The sequence below is a fragment of the Papaver somniferum genome, chromosome 11 (genome assembly GCF_003573695.1).
Source record: "Papaver somniferum cultivar HN1 chromosome 11, ASM357369v1, whole genome shotgun sequence".
NCBI lineage: Eukaryota > Viridiplantae > Streptophyta > Magnoliopsida > Ranunculales > Papaveraceae > Papaver > Papaver somniferum.
The window spans coordinates 137666711-137689290 of NC_039368.1; the positions used below are offsets into that span (position 1 = coordinate 137666711).

General features: G+C 36.2%; 1 pseudogene; it reads left to right on the plus strand.

The window, feature by feature from the left end:
• Window positions 1-7955: 7955 nt before the first annotated feature.
• On the plus strand, window positions 7956-9622 carry LOC113325304 (annotated as a pseudogene).
• The last annotated feature ends 12958 nt before the right edge of the window (window positions 9623-22580 follow it).

Consider the following 22580-nt stretch of genomic DNA (forward strand, 5'->3'; position numbering starts at 1 on the left):
ACGACTTTCCTATTAAGCTCGTTACCCCACGGTCTCGTTCTAGTCCAAATTTTAAGGCTTAGGTTCGCGTAGGTTACGTGTTTGTAAGGCGGGAAAGAAGGAAACGGTGATGAAATCCGAGTCCTTATTTAATTTGGCCAGGCCTTGCCCTTTACTAGAAATTTAAAAAACCGTATTCGATTCCTCAATATATATGCATACAAAATCATCCAGTAAACCCGTTGACGAGGGGGGGGGGGGGGATGAACCGTTGAAGTCGACTCATGCCACCGACTCCAATTACGAACCTGAGGGGCCGAGACAGTATCGTAACTGTCGTCCTTCCCTACAACAGTTTTATTTAAATTAACCCTTCCTTGGGGTTTTAAAAATAATGTCCAAAAGAATGTCCCAAAAACATAAAGTCCAAAAATAAAACGAAAAATTACAAAAATAAAATCCTATTTACAGTTTCTAAATATAAAATAAAATAATTATATACAAAATCTTCTTCTTCACTCCTTTTGGATTCATCTTTTGCTTCCTTCTTTGGCTTCGCTTTTCTTTTCAGCACTTTCTCTCTTTTTCTTTAGCTTAGTTCCAAATCGGAAAGCAAACAAGAAATACCATCTATAAACAAGTCTATAAACAAGTCCACGTCGGCGACGCTAAAAGTTGATCGAATTTTGATAGTGGTAAGAGGTTGTCGTTTACTCGGACTTTGTTTGAATTGATTTTAGGCTTAAATATAAAACGTACTAAAAAATAAGAAAATATATATACAAATATTGTCACAGGATGAAGAGATGATCGGGACTCGGGATTCCACGAAACTTCAATTTCATGCAGTTCAAATACCAATTCTAAACAATAATAACTCATAATATAAAATTTCATTGACTCTTATTCATTGCCTGGCATAGATTTCAAAAGTAATGGATGTAAATCTAAGGCATGGGATATCAAAATATTTAAGCAAGCATAACCCGTCAATTAAAATGATAACCATTCAATGATAATCATAATTTCAATTAAATAACTGTGCAATTAGTCATAAAAAAAATTAATATAATTACCCCATTCGTAAAATTTGACTTCCTCCGCCGTCTCAGTGATGGGTTCTAGCTCCACATGGTGAAAACACGCTCAAAGGAGTTTTTCATTGCTCAAAAAGGTGTTTGCAAGGAGAAAAGGTATAAAGCAGTGTGCTTGTAACAGTTATAATTGTTACAAAACCCACTGTTATAGAGAAACACTAACAGACTGTTGCGAATTCAAAATAACTGTTATAGAAATTGTTACAAAAATATGGAATTTGAAAGTACTGGCAACGGTTTCTGGACTGTCTATATATGCTGTTATGTGTTTTTCCTCTTCTTCTTTGCTGCAGCAATGGTGATTGTCTGCAACTTCTTCTTTTCTCTCAGCATCTATCCCAAACTCTCCATAAACATTTCTCTGACCTCAGGAACCCTTTTTATACTCAACAACACCAAGAACAACTTGTAATAACTGCACATAATCCTCCATTACTCCTTATTATTCTCCTCTACTCTGTTAAGGAAATAATCCCTTATTCTTCTCTCTCATGCGTCCATGGCAGCTGGAACTTTCCAAACATGTTACTATCACGCCAAAGATTAAGTTAAACTCTCTCCGATCACACGCCATCCTCCAGTTATACACGGGAAATAAGAAAAACAACTCGAGATATTCTCGTGCTCTGATTCACCCAAATTCACGTAACCAACTCTATTTTGTCGAATCAAATCACATTACCATCCCTTTTTGGATAAAATAGGCCCAAGCCCAAAATCTAACAAAATCCGAGAGGAAGTCCAACAAAAACTCTCTCGAAATCATGTCAGAAATCATCGCCGCTGAAAGCTGACTTTCTGTTTTCCTGTTTCACTTCAAACTGATCATCCAGCCAAATCTAATCGATTCTAAAGCCCATACCATCTCTGTTAGGTCAAAACAAGTCGTCCCCAACCAAATCCAGTGATTAAGTCTCGCTCAAACTCCTCAGAATTGCAAATAGAGCTTTCCATTTGAAGATAAACCCGAGATTCTGATTTTCTTTAACTCCACCATTATATCCAATTCTGGTCGAAACCATTGATCATACAGTTCTAGCCATACAGTTCTAGCCATTGAATCTCACTGCAGTTCCTCCAAATCCAAAGCAAAATATGTTGCAGGTGGAAAACCCAGTTTCCCGCCAAAACTAAGATTCAAACAAGGAAGAAAAGGGTTCCCCTTAACCAGATGCTTGGGGTGTGAATATCATGTGGGTTCCCCTTATCATTTGAGGTGCCCCTTATCCAAGGTGGGGGTCCGTTTAGCAAATGTCATCCGGTGGTGCTCCGAGTAATTTTTCGAGCCGAATTTTCCAAAAATGTCATTTCCCTACAAACACATAAAACACCATAATAGGTACAAAATTGAGTGCCGACAATATACAGAAAATTAAGGACAACGTAGACACAAAAATGTGTCTATCAGTACTGCTTCTTGAAACTCTCGCTCTTCTGCTTCTTCCCTCCTACGCCTACTCCTTTCATTTCTGATGTTAACATGTGCTTCATTATCGCCCTCTAGGTCTTCAACTTGTTGATAATGTTGATTACGATAAGGTATCTAGATTCTCCCTTGCAGTATTCTTCTTGCTTCTTCCTTATTTCTTCTCCATCATCATAAGCGCGATTATCTTCGCCATGTGGTTCGTATCGATCTTCTATGTGATGTTGTTCCATGCGGTTATGACCGAATTGCTCCTGCATGTTGTCACCTACATTATGATGTTCAATAAAGTTGTTATTCAATGGTTGATCTACGCGGTTATCTCTACTATTTGATCGACTATGCCTTGGCATGCTCCTGCTTGTCCTTGACGTTGAAGCCGCACGTGTTGTCCTGGATGGTGTACGTGATCTTTGCTCCTGTAACCTATTGTTTTCCTCCCTTAGTTCAGCATTTTGGCGCGTTAAATTCGCACTTGCTTCTTCTTCCCTTCTCCTTTCTTCAACTAATTGTAGCTTTAGTTCTCCTATTGTCATCTTTTCTTCGATTCCTTCGGTTGGCCTTTCTTCCTGAGTTCTCTCCTCGTGTTCTTCCACCGTATATATGTCTGTTGTATGCATACTTACCTCATCATAATTGCAGCCATTATTTCCTCTTGCACACGCTAGATCTGTGATAGGATTTGTTGTACTTAATTATTTCTTTCACCCATCGCTGATGATTCACCAATTTCACCTCCTCTTCTTCTAGAGATTCGCCTACTCCTCCTGGTTGCACTCACATGCTCTGCTCTGGATACTATTCTCACCATCTCTGATCCTGAAATAATATCCTATATTCACAAAGTACGAAATAACCTGTTGAGATTTAGAAAAGTTTCTACTACAAAAAATTCCTTCTCTGAAGTGAAAACTTTGACTCTTTTCTTTGGATCTAGAACTCAGAAACTCTCAAAACTGACAAAAACCATGATGAAATTTTTAGTTTGAATGTAAGAATGACGATTGTTTTGAAACCATTTTTAACGAAATTCACAGGCAGGGATCATCCCTCATCATCACCCAAGCTGTATTCTAGCGCCAGGAAATCCTACAACTAACATTCAAGTAAAACTATGAGATGAATCTAAGACATCATGAGGGAAACACTAAATCATTTCATTAAAAGATAGAACAAATACAATATGGATGTATGAAAACACTAACTTGGAGAACAAAATAACTTTCTCTCTCCTAAAATTCTTATCTCAGCTCTCAAAAATATCTCCCCTCTTTACAATAACTTCTGGTCCCTTTTATAGGGGTTACATAGTGGAGGACAGCTAATAAAGCCCATATTTTCGGATCTTCATTATATTTGTCGCGCTCAAATTGTAACTGCCGCGCTGATCTTCACACTTTTTGTGTGATTTGGTGACGTTATCTCATTCGTCAACAGATATGTAAAGAGCGCATCATATTCGCCTGTTATCAAATATATATCTTTGCCTTACTATTAGGTATGTGGTATTTTGCACCCACACGTCTATCTCATGCTAACTTTGACTTGGAAAAATTTAATGCTTTTCTTAGACAGTTCATGTTGATCAAGATCCCTGAAAAGAGAGAGCCGTAGCTGGTGGATATAGCAGATCAAGTACAATTAACTACGACTTTCTATAACAGAAATAGTTATAAAAACCCAAGGTGACCAAACTTGTGGTACAAAAACCCCATTCAAATGTTGGTATCCATTAAAACTCCATATTAAACAAAATTGATACAAAAACACCAAAGTTTTAAAAATTGATACAAAAACCCCAAATTTCAAAATTGGTTTCATCAAATTTTATGATGAAACCAAAATTGGTTTTATCAAATTCTTTGGGGTTTTTATGTTACTTTTGTTTTGAAGGGGTTTGTGTATTATGGGTTTTTTTTTTATGGATAGTGACACCTTTGGGGTTATAACTTGAGGACCGTTCGTATAATAATAAACCCATAGGTTATTTCCTAATTAGATTAGGAAACGGGAAACCCATCTTAATGTGAAAATGGACCAAAAATAGGAAACCACTGTTTCTTTACAAGCTAGCTATATATATATATATATATATATATATATATATATATATATATATATATATGGGAATTAAAGGATCTATATTATAAGTGACAATGGTGTTTTTCCATTTGGACGGAGATCTACAGTTTGGACACATAAAAGACGGCCAGATTAAGGCACACATTTAAGTTATTCAATTACATTTCTGACATATAAAGAATAGTCTAGATTGAGTTACATATTTAAGATTTTCAATCTATATTTTAGGCATATAAAGAAGGGTCCATATTAATTCACATATTAATTTTTACTAAGACAATGAATTTAGACTTTAATGTGCATTGGTCATTCATTTATTTGGGAGTTATTCCTCCCATTTAATGTCAAACGTTTCTTTTATTCTAAATTAAACGCCCTTTAACTTAACTTTTAATTTAACCTCTTTTATATAGACATTTTCAATCTATATTTTAGGCATATAAAGAAGGGTCCAGACTAATTCACATATTAATTTTTCCTAAGACAATGGATTAAGACTTTTAATGTGCATTGGTCACTCATTTATATGGGAGTTATTCCTCTCATTTAATGTCATATCGTTTCTTTTATTCTAAATTAAACGCCCTTTAACTTAACTTTTAATTTAATCTCTTTTATAATCAAATTCATTTATCAGATATTCATCCTTTGCACAACTTTATTCTCAAGGTATGATTCACTATTGTTTTGGTTGATTGAGATAATTGTTGTTAGCTTTTCTCTTTAATTTTTTGTTTAACATGAATGGATTCATGGTGCCTCGCGCCTAATTTTTATTCATTTATGCAATTTGATTTCTCTTTGTTTCTTTTCTTTATTATTGTATTTTGTTATCTTAATTTTGTTTTTTCATTTGCAGTCAAAGAATACTGATCAGATATGATTGCCATCTATTCATTTTTATTCTTATGTTAGTATTTTTTTACTACCATACCATTTAATTTCTCTTTGTTTGTATTTTTTGACTGCAAATGAAAAAACAAAATTAAGATAACAAAATACAATAATAAAGAAAAGAAACAAAGATAAATCAAACTGCATAAATGAACAAAAATTAGGCGTGAGGTACCATTAAACCATTCATGTTAAACAAAAAATTAAAGGGAAAAGCTAACAACAATTATCTCAATCAACCAAAACAACAGTGAATCATACCTTGAGAATGAAGTTGTGCAAATGATGAATGTGTGATAAAAGGAATTTGATTATAAAATAGATTAAATTAAAAGTTAAGTTAAAGGACGTTTAATTTAAAATAAAAGAAACGTTTTGACATTAAATGGGAGGAATAACTCCCAAATAAATAAGTGACCAATGCACATTAAAAGTTTAAATTCATTGTCTTAGGAAAAATTAATATGTGAATTAATCTGGACCCTTCTTTATATACCTAAAATATAGATTGAAAATGTCTATACAAAATAGATTAAATTAAAAGTTAAGTTAAAGGGCGTTTAATTTAAAATAAAAGAAACGACTTGACATTAAATGGGAGGAATAACTCCCAAATAAATGAGTTACCAATGCACATTAAAACTCTATATTCATTGTCTTAAGAAAAATTAACATGTGAATTAATCTGGACCCTTCTTTATATTCATTTTTATTCTTATGTTAGTGTTTTTTACTACCATACCATTTAATTTCTCTTTGTTTGTATTTTTTTCTTCTATGGACAGGAAATTGTCCAATTAGACTTTGACTTCTTCAGGCCAGAATCAGAGGATTTACATGGAGTGAAAATAAATGACGAAGAAAACGATGGTTTCATTCTTATGCCCTTAACTTGGGTCGGTAAATAACATTTTTAATTGTATTGCTACTGCTATTGGAGAGTTAAAACTCTTAGTTGGATTAGAGTCGTGTACATGTTGGTATCATATGGATTGAAAATACCAACTAGTTAGCCAAACTCTTATAAATACCTTACACTTAGTAGAGGTCGATTTAAGAAATATTTTAATATTCAGCTGTAATGTCATGTTCATTTTGTGCTAGCAATTATAAAACTATGGTTGTTTTAGGTCTCTTATGTATTCTTAGGTCAAGGTGTAATATAAGTTTCATTTGCAAGTTTTCATACCATTGGTATTTGGACTAAGTCTCTTATTTACTTTTAGGTCTCAGACGCATATGCTGACAAAGAAAAATTATCCTATACATCATTTATCGATTAGAGGGGCGAATTTCTTTTGTTTGGATCTTCCATTTTATTTAATGCGAGTCTTTCACTATTTAGTAAGACAATAAAATTGTGTTATTAATTGGTTTTCAAGGAAAAGCATACTGGACATATGATGTATGCAATTTCATCATGCACATCATTTCTCACCGCTAAGAAATATTTAAGGACACTAATATTCAAGGGAATGTTGTAGGATTCAATGTTTTACATTTTTATCTTTCTTTTTTTTGTGACACTGTAAGCTGGGCATTTTTCAGATGTTAGTTTAAACCATGAATATATAGTTATCATTTTTTATCAAGAGACTAACGTCTACCTAGAACATTGTAGGGAATGATGATTGTTTTTTTTTTTGACAGAAACGATAATTTCATTAAAAAGATCATAGAGTCACTAAAATAGTGACAAACAGAATACAAGAAAAAAAGAGATAATACAAACATTAGCTTTGAATAACCGCTTCTCAATTACTAATGATTGTAGATAGGGAAATGTCCTTGAACAAATCGGTATTTAGAGACCAACTGAATAAGCACTTCACTGCGATAATCAACTGCTTAAAACTTCTTGATTTGTTGTTAAAGCATCTATTGTTCCTCTCTTTCCAAACATTCCACAAGTTATCACCCCACTCCCACAACACTGCTCGAACATTATTTTGATGTAACCAACAAACTCCCATACTCTCCAAGAAATATTTATACATATGGTGATTGTTAATTATCATATTTATGCTAATGACATGTTTAATGGCCGTAAATTATATTAACCTAACCGATTAAATTTTTTTACCACAGGGTCGAATATTACTAATGTGTAACCATGCCAATTATACATTGCTACAAGAACACAGTCAATATTTGTTTTTGTTTTTGAAAACAGTCAGCAATTCCAAGAATTAATACAGATATAAAACTTTTTAGGGATATCAAAGAAGAGTTCCCAGCTTTCATTCAACTTTTCAAAATTTCGAAAAAAATTGCACTAAATAGTTTTTTAACACAAAATGACAATCAATTTAAACGATAGGCGATATATAACCAACACCAAAAAGAACTTATTGCCCCGTGCCGTTATGGCACGGGTCATACCCTAGTCAATCATAGAGAGAGAACAATTTTTTATTGGGATACAGAAAGAAGAAACGGAAAAATTTGAGGAGCAGTTTGATTACACAACAGGAAGAATGACTAGATCTATAGAACCAATCGGAAAAAAGAGAAAGACTACTAAGGTTGTAGAAAACACTGGAGATTTCTCGCAGGCTGCAGTTTCTAAAGCCAGTACTAACAGCGATCCTTCTGCTGCTGCAAGGAAGGACGTAACGAAGGTGACCCCATTAATGGATGCAGTGGTCAAGGTGTTTTGTGCTCATTCTGCACCAAACTATTCACTTCCATGGCAACGAGTGCGACAATACGCCTCAACTAGTAGTGGCTTTATAATAAGCGGGAGAAAGGTACTGACGAGTGCCCGCGCTGTAAAGCATTATACTAAGGTGAAGCTCAAGAAACGTGGGTCTGACGTGAAGTACTTGGCGAAAGTGCTAGCTATTGGGAACGATTGTGATATAGCGATGCTGACAGTAGAAGATGATGAGTTTTGGGAAGGTGTTCCACCGATAGAATTTGGGTCATTGCCTGCTCTCCAAGATGCGATCACTGTTGTTGGCTACCCAGTTGGTGGAGATACAATTTCTGTCACAAGTGGCGTTGTGTCCCGCATAGAGATGTTCTTGTATGAACAAGGTTCCTCTGAGTTACTGGGATTGCAGATCGATGCAGCTATAAACTCAGGAAACTCTGGAGGCCCGGCTTTAATGATAAGGGCAAGTGCGTGGGAATTGCATTCCACTCCAGTGCGAACAAGGATGTAGAGAACATGGGTTATGTTATACCAACGGATGTTGTTATGCACTTCATCCAAGATTATGAAAAGAAAGAGGAATATACAGGTTTCCCAACTCTTGGGTTTGAATGGGAGACGATGGAAAATCCTGATTTGCGTATGGCAATGGGAATGAGTTCTAACCAGAAGGGTATCCTTGTTTCAAGAATTGAACCTACATCCCCAGAATTTCATATTTTGAAGCCATATGATGTTATCCTCAGCTTTGACGGATTTGATATTGGGAATGATGGAACAGTCCTGTTTACGAATGGAGAACGTATCGGTTTCAGTTATCTCGTTTCTCAAAAATACACCGGAGATAACGCCATTGTTAAGGTAATCCGAGATTCAAAAACTATCGACGTTAATGTTAAATTATCTACTTGCATACCACTCATCCCAGTAAACGTCCAAACTCCTTCATATTACATTGTTGCTGGCTTTGTCTTTACAGTTGTGTCCCTTCCGTTTCTCCATTCCGAGAGAAGAAATATCAAACATAACATACATCCGAAACTGTTACACAAGTACTGGAATGGGATGGTACAATACGAAGACGAACAGCTTGCTGTGATCTCCCAAGTGCTTGCAGCGGACATTAACATTGGGTATCAGGATATTGTCTCCAATAGTCTTCTGGTCACTGCTTTCAATGGTAAGCCCGTCAGAAACCTCAAGAGTTTAGCCAATATGGTGGAAAACTGCGAGGATGAATTTTTGAAGTTTGAGTTGGATTACCAGAAGATAGTTGTTCTACAAACTAAGAAGGCAAAGAAAGTAAGTCAAGATATTCTTTCGACTTATTCTATACCTTCAGCAATGTCTTCTTACCTCCTTGCTAAGATAGGGAAGAATCATGGCAAACTCAAAGCAAATAAAGAACTAGAACGAATTAACTGGGAAGGGGTGTCGAACAACGAAAACTACGGTAGAGGAAAAAGAACTCCTTCAAAGAAAAAATAAGTGCTTTAGCTTTGTCCGTTGTAGCTCTTAGTTGCAGACTACTTACTGCCCTTGGCGCCTGTTGTTGTAGAAATCTTACAACTACACTCCACAATAACTGATTCAATTTCTAGGTGATCATTATGAATTCTTGTTTTATTAACTAAAAATTAAGAATGTTTACAAGAATGATTCAAGTATTACAACAATTCTACTTGAAACCTAAATTTACTTTCTCTCTCTTCCTATTTCTTTTTCAAGACTTATCCTAGAATTCTCCCAGAAACAATGACTTTCTCCTTTATATAGGAATTTACATAGTGGATGACAGCTAAGAATCCCATTATTTTCGGGATCACTATGCGACATATTCGCTCATATACAATCGCTCATCTTCGCATAGCATACTTCTTCGCATAATTCTTCACACTTTACTCGTGACTTTGCTGACATTATCTGGTGTGTCATCTCAACTTTGCTATGTGCGATCCTCTTCGCTCAGGTTGTATTCTTCACTTCGCGTAATTATTATCGTTTGCGATATTTAACTTCTACATTTGCCTCTTCTCATATTGCTTATTCTTCAGGGTGAGCGATATGAGAAATTCTCCTCTTGAAAATCGCACATGCCTATCTTTTTCCATTATACTTTGTCGACAGTTATCCGGGTTTCAAGTTCCTTTCTACACGTTTCGATTTTCTTCCCTTTTACCGGCTTGAACCGTCTTCAACCGGTTACTTCTTTTCATCTATTTAAGGGTTTTTCACAATAATCTCTTCCTTCTTCATCATTTATCTTCTCTCTCTTGTTGTTATTCATCTTCATCTGTTATTACTGATTTCCGTTGCTGTCACTGATTTCTTCTGCTATTGTTTTTCCACCATGAACTCTGAATCAAAGTTTGTTTCCTTTATTCACGATGACTACTGATTTTAACCATTCTTAATTTTATTTTATTTTTTATGATCTAATTCCCATACTTTCGCAAGAAAAGCTCTTCCATTAGCGCTCTTCGAATCATGCAAAAACCCAAGTCTTCTTCAAGTGAAAATAAGGAATCGCAGAAGAAGAAACCGATCATTGATAATGAATCTCAAAATACGGAATCTCACAAGAGGAAGGCTTCGCATAATAATGAAGTAAGGAATACCCAATTATCTTAAAACAATATTGTCGCTTCTATTACTTATCTACTTTATTTTCGCAGGCTTCCGATGCTGAGATGGTTGATGGTAAGAAGCAGAAAGTTAAAAAGTCTCGCAAACCCATACCACTCTCTTCAAATCTTTCTATTCTAGATTTTAGCGCTACAGATGTTATTCCTGTATCCACAGTTCGGCCTTCGCATACTAGTCCTTCTATCACTCCGGTAATAAGTCAAACTCTTGAAAAAGATGTTTCTGTCACCCATATATCTCCCCAGGTTTATGAGAATAATGTTTCTGCTACTCCTTCACCAACAAATCCTCTTATGGATGAGAATGCCTATGTTACTTATGACGAACTTTTTAAAGAGTCTCCTGTGAATAAGGAGTTTTCTCTTAGCCAAGTAATAAAAAGCACTCCTCATGTTGCCTCTGCGACTCCATCGCATGCAAATCAAGTTTTTTCTTCACCCATTAACTCTATCTCTCAACCGAACCTTTCTCAAAAGAAATCCCCCATTCCAACAGATTTTACTACTCATTCTTCTGTTTCCTTACTAAATTCTTTTCCTTTGAATAGTGTAAAACTTGTTGCTCAAACTCTATCCGATGTCATCAACTCTGCCCAATCTTTAACTGATGATACTTGCAAGCTTCGCTCCTGTTCTGCCTTAAGCAAGCTTCTACATGAATTTCCCGTTGATAAAGTTTCAAGGGATGAGGTCCTTTCTCAAATTGACCCGAGTTTACATGTTGCTCTAGATGTTCTGGTAATTATCCGTCGCACCTTAACTTTATCTTCTTTAATAATACTTCCAAGTCATACTAACCTCATCGTTTCCTTTTTAGGATTCTCATCGTTGTGTAATGCTTGCTGAAAAGCATTTTGAATCTCATTGTTCTCAGTTGGAACTTTCGTAGAAAAATGTTTCTTTGGAAAACGAAACACAAAGGCTGAGAGGAGAACTCCAAATTTCAAATTTTGAAGCTGAAAATCTTCGCAGCGAAAATCAAAAAATTAGAGGTATTTATTATTATATTTGACTCACTTAAAGTATTCTGTATTCCTTCGCGTACATTCATTTTTGTAAATTTCTTCGTGCATTTGTTAAGATTTAGACAAGAAGTGAACGAATGAGAGATATGACTTTCAATTCCTTGCTGAAGATACCCAAGCGAATAACGCGAAGTTGCAGTCTCAACTAAATCAATTAAATAATCAATATTCATATTCACTTGATAAGATTGACAATCTTTCCCATGAAAATGACCGTCTCACTCAAAAAATTGACTTTCTTAGTGATCAAATATCTTATTTTTCTAAATTGTCACGCGATGCTGATTTACTTCATCAAACTTTATCAGAAGAAAACCATACCCTTTCTAGGGAGAAACTATCTTTCTCGAAGAAAGAAGCAATGTTTTCACATTAGTATTCAATTCTTCATGAAATAAATGAAAACCAAGCGCGAACTCTTCCCGTACTGAAGGAGAAGTACGAAACTTCGCTTAAATATTTAAGCTCCCGGAATGAGAAACTGATTCAGAATAATATAAGTCTTTCTGTGAAGAAGAATCAGTTTCAAGAACAATACAGTCAATTGAAGAATTCTTATGACATTCTTAAGAAAAAGAATAAATCTCTTTCTTCTGAAGAAAAGAAAATTTGCTCCCGTCTCAGTGGTTCAGTTGGTGATGGATTTGATAAGGCTATGGAAAGTATGAAGGACAATACCCTTGCTTTTTCCAAATTCTTCCAAGGTAGTCAACTAGGGTTGACTTCTTTATTATGATTTCTTAGCATTTTTTCGCACAATATTAATTCTTTATTTCTATTTATGGTTATTTATTATTCTTTGTAGATTCTGAAAAATCGCACAAGTCTGTTGTTGCTCAATTAAATTATGAATTATCCAAGGTTCGCAAAGAATATGCAAATCTGGAATTATCTCGTGGGAACCTTGAGCTCTCTCTCTCTGCGTCTCGAAGCAGAGCACGAAGAAGATTTGCATTTCAGAAGAATTTTCTAGAGATAAATGCTAGAAATCTCGAAAGAGCAGCTATTCGCAAAGGCCACTCTAGTGCCCAATCTGTTATTGATGGAATTCTCTCAAGCAACTCTCTTCCAGCAGTAAAACTCCCCGTATGCAATGTGAGTGCGGATGAATAATATCCTGAGCCAGATAGTGATTTTGACTTTTTAAGCGATGATGAAAAAGATCAAGATGATGAAGAAATTCAGCAAGAAGAAGAGAAATCTGCTAATGAAGCCGGTACTGAGATTGAAAATCTTGGATCCAGTGCTAAAGTCTGAAAAGTATTTTGAATAAGATGCTACTGTTAAGCATTCTTTATTTCCTTTCTTTATTTCAACATATTTTGAGCCTTCGCATATTTGTTTGTTACAAGGAAGATAATACATTGTTGTTTTAATTCCCATACTTGCCTCTTATTATGTTCCTTGTAATAAACAATCATGCGAATTTATCAGTGGTTTGTTTAATTTACTTAGGAGGTCTTATTTTGCCTTCATATGTAAAGGTCTTATCTTGCCTCATTTTTGTACGAAGAAATCGCAGGAAGTATTTTTATTTTAGTACATCGACCCATTGATCTCGTCTTATCTTTTTTGCTTGTATTATTTCCTCTTCAGGTTTGTCGCATAAATATCACAAGTCTTAATACTCCCATGAGTAACAACCTTATGATATTTACGTCTTTTTACACAATTCAGCTCCCTAATGGAGGGTGCCTTCCTTATCTTCCCATATGATTGAACCTTCAAGGAAGCTTACCTCTATCGGGTTAAGATTATGGCTCTTCCCATCCGGTTTTCAACAACCAGTTGATTTCGCAATCTCGCATACACTACCTATATGGTTTATGGCAGCAAGATCGCACCCTAAGTGGGGTATATTCGGACCGAGTGCATCATAGTCAGGACTTGTAAAGAGTGGCAAGGTACGCTCCAGACGTCCCGGGCACTCTTGGCTCAACCGTGTACCTCGGCGCCCTGATCGAGTTTATGCACTCCTTGGGAGAGCCTTTCTCACCTTAGGCTCTCAATCTAAGATTTCTATCTTAGACTGAAATTTTAAGGTATCTCTCACGGATGGGCATTATCGTTTAATTCTCACCCCAAATCTCCACAACTCAAGTTCCGGGGTCGGTGTAGCCTTCCCTTGAGTCATGCCTTATATGTCTTTCCGATTATGACGTGCGATAGGTCTTACTATATTGCCTCTTGCATATGAGTGAACTAGGGTGCACGCCACATTCGGATTCCTAGCCAATCTGATAATAAATATCATTTTCTGTAGACTTTATCAAGGTCTTACTTTTCTTTTTATATAATTTCTTAACTTTCAAGCGAAATATTCGCATTACAAACTTGTTCCAAAATTTGAACTTTCAGGCTATTAACTGTTTATTCATGCGAATTGACTCGCAGGTGGCTATGGATAATATTTTTTCAAGAATTGCCTATTCCAAGGGCAATCAGTTTACGACCTGTATTTCGTCCTTCAGGATCCATTAATTCATAGGCTCCCTCTCCAACTATTATTTTTATTATATAAGGTCCATCCCAGATTTTCTCCAATTTCCCATCTTTTCCTCTTTGATATACTGTAATTTCGCGCAGAACTAATTCGCCTGGTTGAAATTCTCTTATTTTAACCCGCTTGTTGTATTCTCGAGCTAGTCGTTTTTGATAGTTTTTCATGTACTGCAAAGCTACTTCTCTTACTTCCTCCAAATCATCTAACTTTGTTAAGATCAAGTCCGCACTTAAATTCTTTTCCCAAGCTTCTCTTTTTGTGGTAGGGATGATCACTTCTATTGGTAGCATTGCCTCTACTCCATATGTCAGACAGAATGGCGACATTCCTGTTGCTTCTCTTCTTGTAGTTTTGTAAGCCCATACTACATTATGTACTTGTTCGCACCATCCTTTATTCTTCCCTTCTAACTTTTTCTTCAGGTTGTCTGCGATTGTTTTGTTTGTAGCTTCTACTTGTCCATTACTCTGAGGATATAAAGGATTAGAATTGCCACTTTGAATTTTGAACGCATTGAGCAGCATTGTTAAATTCTCGCCTTCAAACTGCTTCCCATTATCAGACACCAATTGTGCAGGAATGTCAAATCGGCATATAATATTTTCAAAAATGAATGTGAATATGTCTTTATCGCGCATATGTTGAACTGCTTTTACTTCTGCCCATTTAGTGAGATAATCTGTTGCGACAATTAGGAATATTTTCTGTCATGTTCTAGCTATAAATGGTCCAACAATATCTTTTCCCCATTTTCCAAAGGGCCACACATTTGTTGATGTATTAAGCATAGCCCCAGGTGCATGTATCTTCTTGCCATGACGTTGACATTCTTCGCATCTCCTGGAAACTTGTTTTGCATCTTCATGCATATATGGCCAGTAATAGGCCTGTATTTTTGCTCTGTATCCGAGTGATCTTCCTCCACTATGGTTGCCAGCATCGTCGTAGTGTAATGCCTTTAGAATTTCGATTCCTTCCTTTCGCGTAAGACATCTGAGCGAAGGTCCAAGGAATGACCTTCTATAAAGAACATCATCCCTTAATTCATAATTTGTCGCACGAATTTTTAATTTCTGTGCTTCTAATCTTTTATTCGGCAATTCCCCCTTCTCTAAATAAGAGTGTATCTCAGTTCTCCAATCTTTCTCGTCGCTCAAATTTTCTGCTTGTGTATCGTATATGATCATCACATCTGTTTGCACTTCTTCACCCCTTTCTATAGATGGTAATAATAGTGTTTGTATTTTTATATTCCAAGCGACCGGATCTACTAACATTGATGGTATGAACGCCAATGCATCTGCAAGTCTATTATCTTTTCTCCCTATATGTCTCCAACTTATTTTTGGTATTTGCATTGCTAAATCCATAACCAATCTCCTATATTTTTGCAAAAATGGTTCATTAGTACTATATGTGCCTTCTATCTGACGAATTACCAGCAGGGAATCACTTGTTATTCGCGCATCCTCAATCTTCATTTCAATTGCTAATCTTAGTGCGTGGACGACTGCTTCATATTCATTTTCATTATTTGTGGATGCGAAGTCCAATCTGAATGAGTAAGCCATTCTCGCTCCCGTTGGTGAAATGAATACAATACCAATCCCATTTCCTTCTCCATTGGAGGATCCATCCACCAAAATCTCCCATCTGTTTGGATTTAGCTCAGTTAATAAATCATTAGGATTTCCATGTTCTTCATCCACCTCCATCATTTCTTCTACATATTCATCTTCTTCTATTAGAAATTCTGCAAGAAACTCTGTGATAACTTGAGATTTTGGTGAAGATAAGATTTCATAGCCAATCTCATAATTTCCTAATTGTGCATTCCACCTCTCTATTCTTCCTGACCTCTTCGAATTCTTCATTGCATTTTCAATTGGTACTCTTGTTAATACTTTAATTTTGTGAGCTTGAATGATGCATATACCAGTGCGAGAATCGGCTTTTCGATTTTTGAATAATTTTTTTCTGCGGAGTTATATGTTTTGCTTATGTAATATATCGGTTTTCTACACCTTTCTCTGATCGTAACAGTACTGCACTTAATGCATGAGATGTTGATGCTAGATGCAATAACAGTTCTTCTCTCTACTTCGCCTTTTGCATAATGGATAAGTTTACCAAATAATATTTTATGCTTTGCAATGCTTTGTCGCACTCCATTGTCCATTCAAATTTGGTTCCCTTCTTTAATATATTGAAAAAGTGTTTGCATTTGTCCGAATATCTTGCAATGAATCTTCCCAATGATGCTATCAATTCATTTAACTTTTGAACATCTTTGACTGTCGCAGGTGGTGGCATATCTCTAATCGCCTGTACCTTCTCCGGATCAACTTGTATTCTCTCCTTGGATATAATATAGCCTAAGAATTTTCCTGATGATACACCAATTATACATTTTTCTGGGTTTACTTTAATATTGAATGTTCGCATCTGTTCAAATATTGCTCGCAAATCATCAACATGATCTTTCTCCTCTTTGCTTTTAATTAGCATATCATCTACATAGACCTCCAATGTTTTATGTATCCATTTTTCGAATATTTCTGCACCATTCTTTGATAAGTCGCACCGGCATTCTTCAACCCAAACGGCATTTTCGTGTCACAATATAAACCTCCAGGTGCGAAGAAAGCGGTGTGTTCTTGATCTTCTTTTGCCAAAGGAGTTTGATTATAGCCTTTGTACCCATCTAACATTGTGACTCTATCGTTCCCTGATGCCGATTCCACCATTTGAGGTATATCGGGTAAAGGGAAACTGTCTTTAGGGCATGCTTTGTTTAAATCTGTAAAATCTATGCAAATCCTAATTCCTTTGTCTTTTTAGGCACCACCACCATATTTGCTATCAATTTTGGATATTTTGCCTCCCTTATAATTCCTGCATCTAACATCTTTTGTAGTTCTGCTTCTATTTTAGGATGATAATCAGTTGCAATTTTCCTTATCCTTTGCTTGAACGGCTTTACATTCTTCTTAATGTCTAATTTATGACATGCGACAGACAGATCTATTCCAGGCATTTCTTCCATACTCCATGCGAAAATATCATTATATTCTCGCAGAATGCTTATTGTTTTTTCCTCTTCTTCTTTATCCATTTTAGTTCCAATTCTTAATATTTTTGTTTCTTCTTCAGTTCCTATATTTATCTCTTTTGTTGGTTCTGCTGCGGTAAAATTCGCTTTTGGTTCTCCCATAAGTGTTGGTTCCTTAATTTCTTTACTTCTTCCACCTTCCTCTGCTGGTTCTTCGCCTGGTATACCTTTTCCTTCTTTCACTCTTATCATGTATATTCGAAATTCCTCCTCTTTCCTTTGTTCTTTGGCTTTTCTCCATTGATCCTTTCGTTTTTTGGCTCGTCCTTCATAATTTCGCACATCTGTTTGATTATAAATATTCACAGCCTTAATGTCTCCTCTGATTTCACCTATACTGCTTGGAATTGGAAACCTGATGCATTGATGTAACGTTGACGCTACCGCCTTTAATCCATGTACCCATGGTCTTCCCAACAGCATGTTGTATGGTGACTCAATGTCAATCACACATAGTGTTATCTTTGTTTCAACCTCTCCCAGTAATATTCGCGTCACGATTTCTCCCTTTGGATTTGTAACTGCTCTATTGAATCCATGAACATTATAGGTTGTAGGTGTCATTTCTGCATCTTTATATCCCATTGCTTTGAATGTGCGATAAAATAATATATCAACTGTACTTCCTGTATCTATCAATGTCTTATCAATCGCCCATCCTTCAAATGTCCTCTGGTTTGCAATAATGTTTTCTCGCTCGACTGTGACCGTAATTACCAATGGATCTGCTCGCTGTAAGTTTTCCTCTAGAATTTCATCTGCCGCAAAGGAAATCTTCACCTTTTCCCAATCTTGTAATGATAATTCTTTTTCTACCGTTTCCATCTTCTTGCCTTCGTAATTTCTTTTATGAATTCTCCCGGTTATCGTCGCTTGAAAATCTGCCTCAGAAATTGATACTTTAGTTATGTTATTACACTATATATCTCTGCCTCTTTCTTGAATTAGTTTGACTCTTGTTGTCTTCATGGATCCCTTATGAATTTCAGATCTATTAACAGGAATTAACATCCAGAGCTGTTTTCTAGCGCCAAAATGTAGTTGTAAGAAATCTTACAACTACACTCCACAATAACTGATTCAATCTCTAGGTGATCATTATGAACTCTTGTTTTATTAACTAAAATTAAGAATGTTTACAAGAATGATTCAAGTATTACAACAATTCTACTTGAAACCTAAACTCACTTTCTCTCTCTTCCTATTTCTTTTCCAAGACTTGTCCTAGAATCCTCCCAGAAACAATGACTTTGTCCTTTATATAGGATTTTACATAGTGGATGACAGCTAAGAATCCCATTATTTTCGGGATCACTATGCGACATATTCGCTCATATACAATCGCTCATCTTCGCATAGCATACTTCTTCACATAATTATTCACACTTTACTCGTAACTTTGCTGACATCATCTGGTGCGTCATCTCAACTTTGCTATGTGCGATGCTCTTCGCTCAGGTTGTATTCTTCACTTCGCGTAATTATTATCGTGTGCGATATTTAACTCCTACAGCGGCAGTGGCTGTTTTCCTGTTCTTTAGCTGCTTGTGTCTTCTGATCTCACAGACATGAAAACAACGTATCAAAGGTTTTTCTTTTTTTCTATTTGTAGTTAAGAAAAATGTATGGTTGAAGTAACAAAGATATTTAGCACTAAGGTTGGGCTCGGCTCCAGAACCCGGCAAGTCATGTTCTGTCCCCCTAATTCCCTCATAGTTCAGGCTTGAGATAGTATAAAATCTCATTTGCTAGTACATATTGTAACAACTAAACCAATAGTAATAGCTGCAACTAAAAAACACCACTATAAATTTGCACACATGACCTGAAAAAGTTGCAATGGAATGCAAATGTTGACCCATTTACACCATTTTCCTTGAGAGCATTTGCAAATCTTATCGATTAAGTGCGGTGCTGAGAGTACATAGTGAAGTTTATTTAGTGCTAAGTAAAAAGTAATATCAACTATCACAGATGCCTCTATAGTGAGTGGTGAACTTTTCAGGGATTCATATCCACGACCAACATCAATAGACATTCACTGGTTTTTGTGCAGTCGATTTCCGGAAGGCTTTTACATAGTTTAGTGAAGAAATAAAAACCTTTGGAGATACTATGTTGTTCCAGTTTCTCCCGAACCCCCCATTTTAATCTCTTTAGCTCGTTTTTCTCTGTTTTCCATCTCGTTTTCCTTTTTCCAGAAAAGACTAATTCTAAAGACTTAAAAGCCTAGACAAATAAAGCTCCCATGTTGAACGGTGAGGAAACTCTCGATTCTTATTGGCCGAAATAGGTGTTCCTTGAGTTTTGGTGAGGATACTTGGCAACGTATGATTTGTTTAAAAAGAATAGGAAAAAAATAAAAAAAAGAAACCAAATTCAATTTGGAATTCATGAAGTGACAATATTTATGTGACGACACTTGGCAACGTATGATTGGTTCAAAAATTATAAACTTAAAAGGAAACCATAACTTAACGTGTTTGGAATTTTATGGAAGTCCAAATTCAATTTGGATATTGAGTGATTACTATATTAAGACTATTCTTTTCCAAATTAATATATAAAGGGGAAAAAATCCACACAAAAATAAATAAAAGCGGCACATATCCTCCACCTATATCATGTATTTGCCCGCCACACCAATTCCAAAAATACATCTCCACGGGGAGGGGCAAAACCCCCCGCACACCAAATCAAAAATGCATTGCCGTGGGGCGGGGTGAAGCCCCGTGCACACCAAATTAAAAGGAATAAACAAATAAAATTTGCACATGTTTTCCACCTATTTAATGTAATTGTCCCGTCACACTAAATCAAAAATACACATCCACGGGGCGGGGCGAAGCCCCGCGCTCGCCAAATCAAAAATACAACCCTACGGGGCGAGGCGAAGCCCCGCACTCGCCAAATCTAAAATACATCGCCAAGGGACGGGGCGAAACCCCGCGCTCGCCAAAGCAAGAATACATCGTCACGGGGTGGGACGAAGACCCGCCCACACCAAGTTAAAAGACACCAGGCACAAATCTATTTGAATTAAAAACCAGAGGTTATATTAAATTTAAACGTCAAAAGGTCTGATACCTACTGGCCCAGGTAGATAGGACACGGGAAGAAAGAAAGCAGCCCAGGTAGATACTGACGAGTTTCAAACTTAGCTCGTCTGGATTTTTGTTAGAGGGAGAGCAAAAAGAAATTTGAGGAGTGCAAAAATCGGTATTGACTCGGTGACTCGGACAAAAATACCCTTATATTCACACGTTCACAACACAATCTCAAACCTAACCTAACTTGGGATCGAAACTATAAAATTAGTTACCTGCCCTCGTTCTTCTACCTTCAAACCCTAAACCTAAGAACGAAATCTTTGCGTGAAAATTTCATCACCATCGTTATTATCCACCAGCACCACTATCTTCTATATTCTTCACATCCGTCTGACTGATTCTCTTGGCATTCTCCATATATGTCCTTCCCTGTTTCTTCATGATCCTTCCATCCCCTCCCTATTCTTATCCATATTTCTCTATTCCTCCGGATTGTTTCTTCCCTCTATTGAATATGCAGTGACGATAACAGTCTGTGTCATCACTGTAGTGGTATGGCAGTCAGTTTTTGCAGCCAGTTTTGAAGCCTGGATCGGTAGCAGACAATTTTGAAGTCAGTTTGTAACCTGGAAATGCAGTTCCCTTAGTTAGGCAGTAATGCAGTGGTACTGCTTACATGGAGACGTGACATCTGTTTTAGTTCAGTAGGTTTCCTTGTATTTTTGTAGCATGCTTTGTTAGTAGTGTATACTGTTTCAGAACCAAGCTGGTCTGTTTGAGAATATGATACGTATGGGATAAATGCAGACTAAAATTGTCCAGAAAAGTTCTATGATGAAAACTAAGGTGAAGTGATCACTTTTTTTTTTTTTGAAGCTGGAAATTTCATTAATTAAGAAGTATGTGTTACATATTTTGCATCTTCTTGTAATTGAGATACAATTTCATCAGGTATTGAAGAAATCCAGACACTACTTAAATGTGAAACTCTAGCTAACTTAGTTAAGATATCAGCTACTCTATTTTGTTCTTTTGGCACATAGTAACAATGCCAGAATGTTTTATTCTTAAGCATACTTTTTATATCTAAAATCAAATTGTGAATCCTCCGGTCTGAATTGAAGTTCTCTCGGTTCACTGCATCATCTACTAATTGCGAGTCCAGCTCAAATACCACCTTGCCAAATTGCATATCCTCTGCCCATTGTAAAGCTTTCCACAAACCTTTGCATTCCACTTGCTCTGGACTCAGTGCATTGTCTAGGAAGAAACATTTGGATCCCCTGTGCTTCCCTGCAAAATCACGCAATATTAGTCCTATGCCGCCTAATTTAGTAGTATAATTGAAAGAACCATCAACATTTATTTTAAAAGTGCCTATACTAGGTGGATTCCAATGCAGATTCATCATATTTTGCCTGATAGGATTAGTTGGAATGCTAACTCTTCTAGGTTTCAAGAGATCTATTTCTAATTTACTCCTCATGATGACTGAATCTGGAGTTATCTTCTTCCCTTTGAAGACATTATCACATCTTGCATTCCAAATACACCAAGCTGTAATAGCTACTCTACAGAGTTGATCTTCCTGAATCTGCTTAGCTTGAAGCTTATCAAACCAATCAGAGAACCAATCCACCGAAGTTGCATTATCTTGTATATAAATACCTAATACTGCAAACCAGACTGCTTTTGAGAGATTGCAGTGGAGGATACTATGTGAAGAAGTTTCCAAATTTCCTGAACAAAGAGGACAGCTGTAGTCTCCACTCTGTATAACATAATACAGTTTATCCCTTGTTTGAAGAATATCCTTCAAGCACTTCCAGATGAATTGTGAAATCCTAGGTAGAATAGGCAACTTCCATAATCTCTTGAAGATAGATTGCATTCTTTGGCCAACAGACTGATCTATATTCTTCTCTTCATACATTTTTCTATATGCAGATTTTACTGAGAAACTCGCATTTCTTTCTAGAGTCCATACCAGTCTATGTGGTTGATTCATATGAATTGAAGTATTTAGAACAAGTCTTGCCACTGGAGCTTCAAAGAGAGCAAATATGAGAGTCTGATTCCACCTCTCAGAATCTGAGAAGAGTTGGTATACA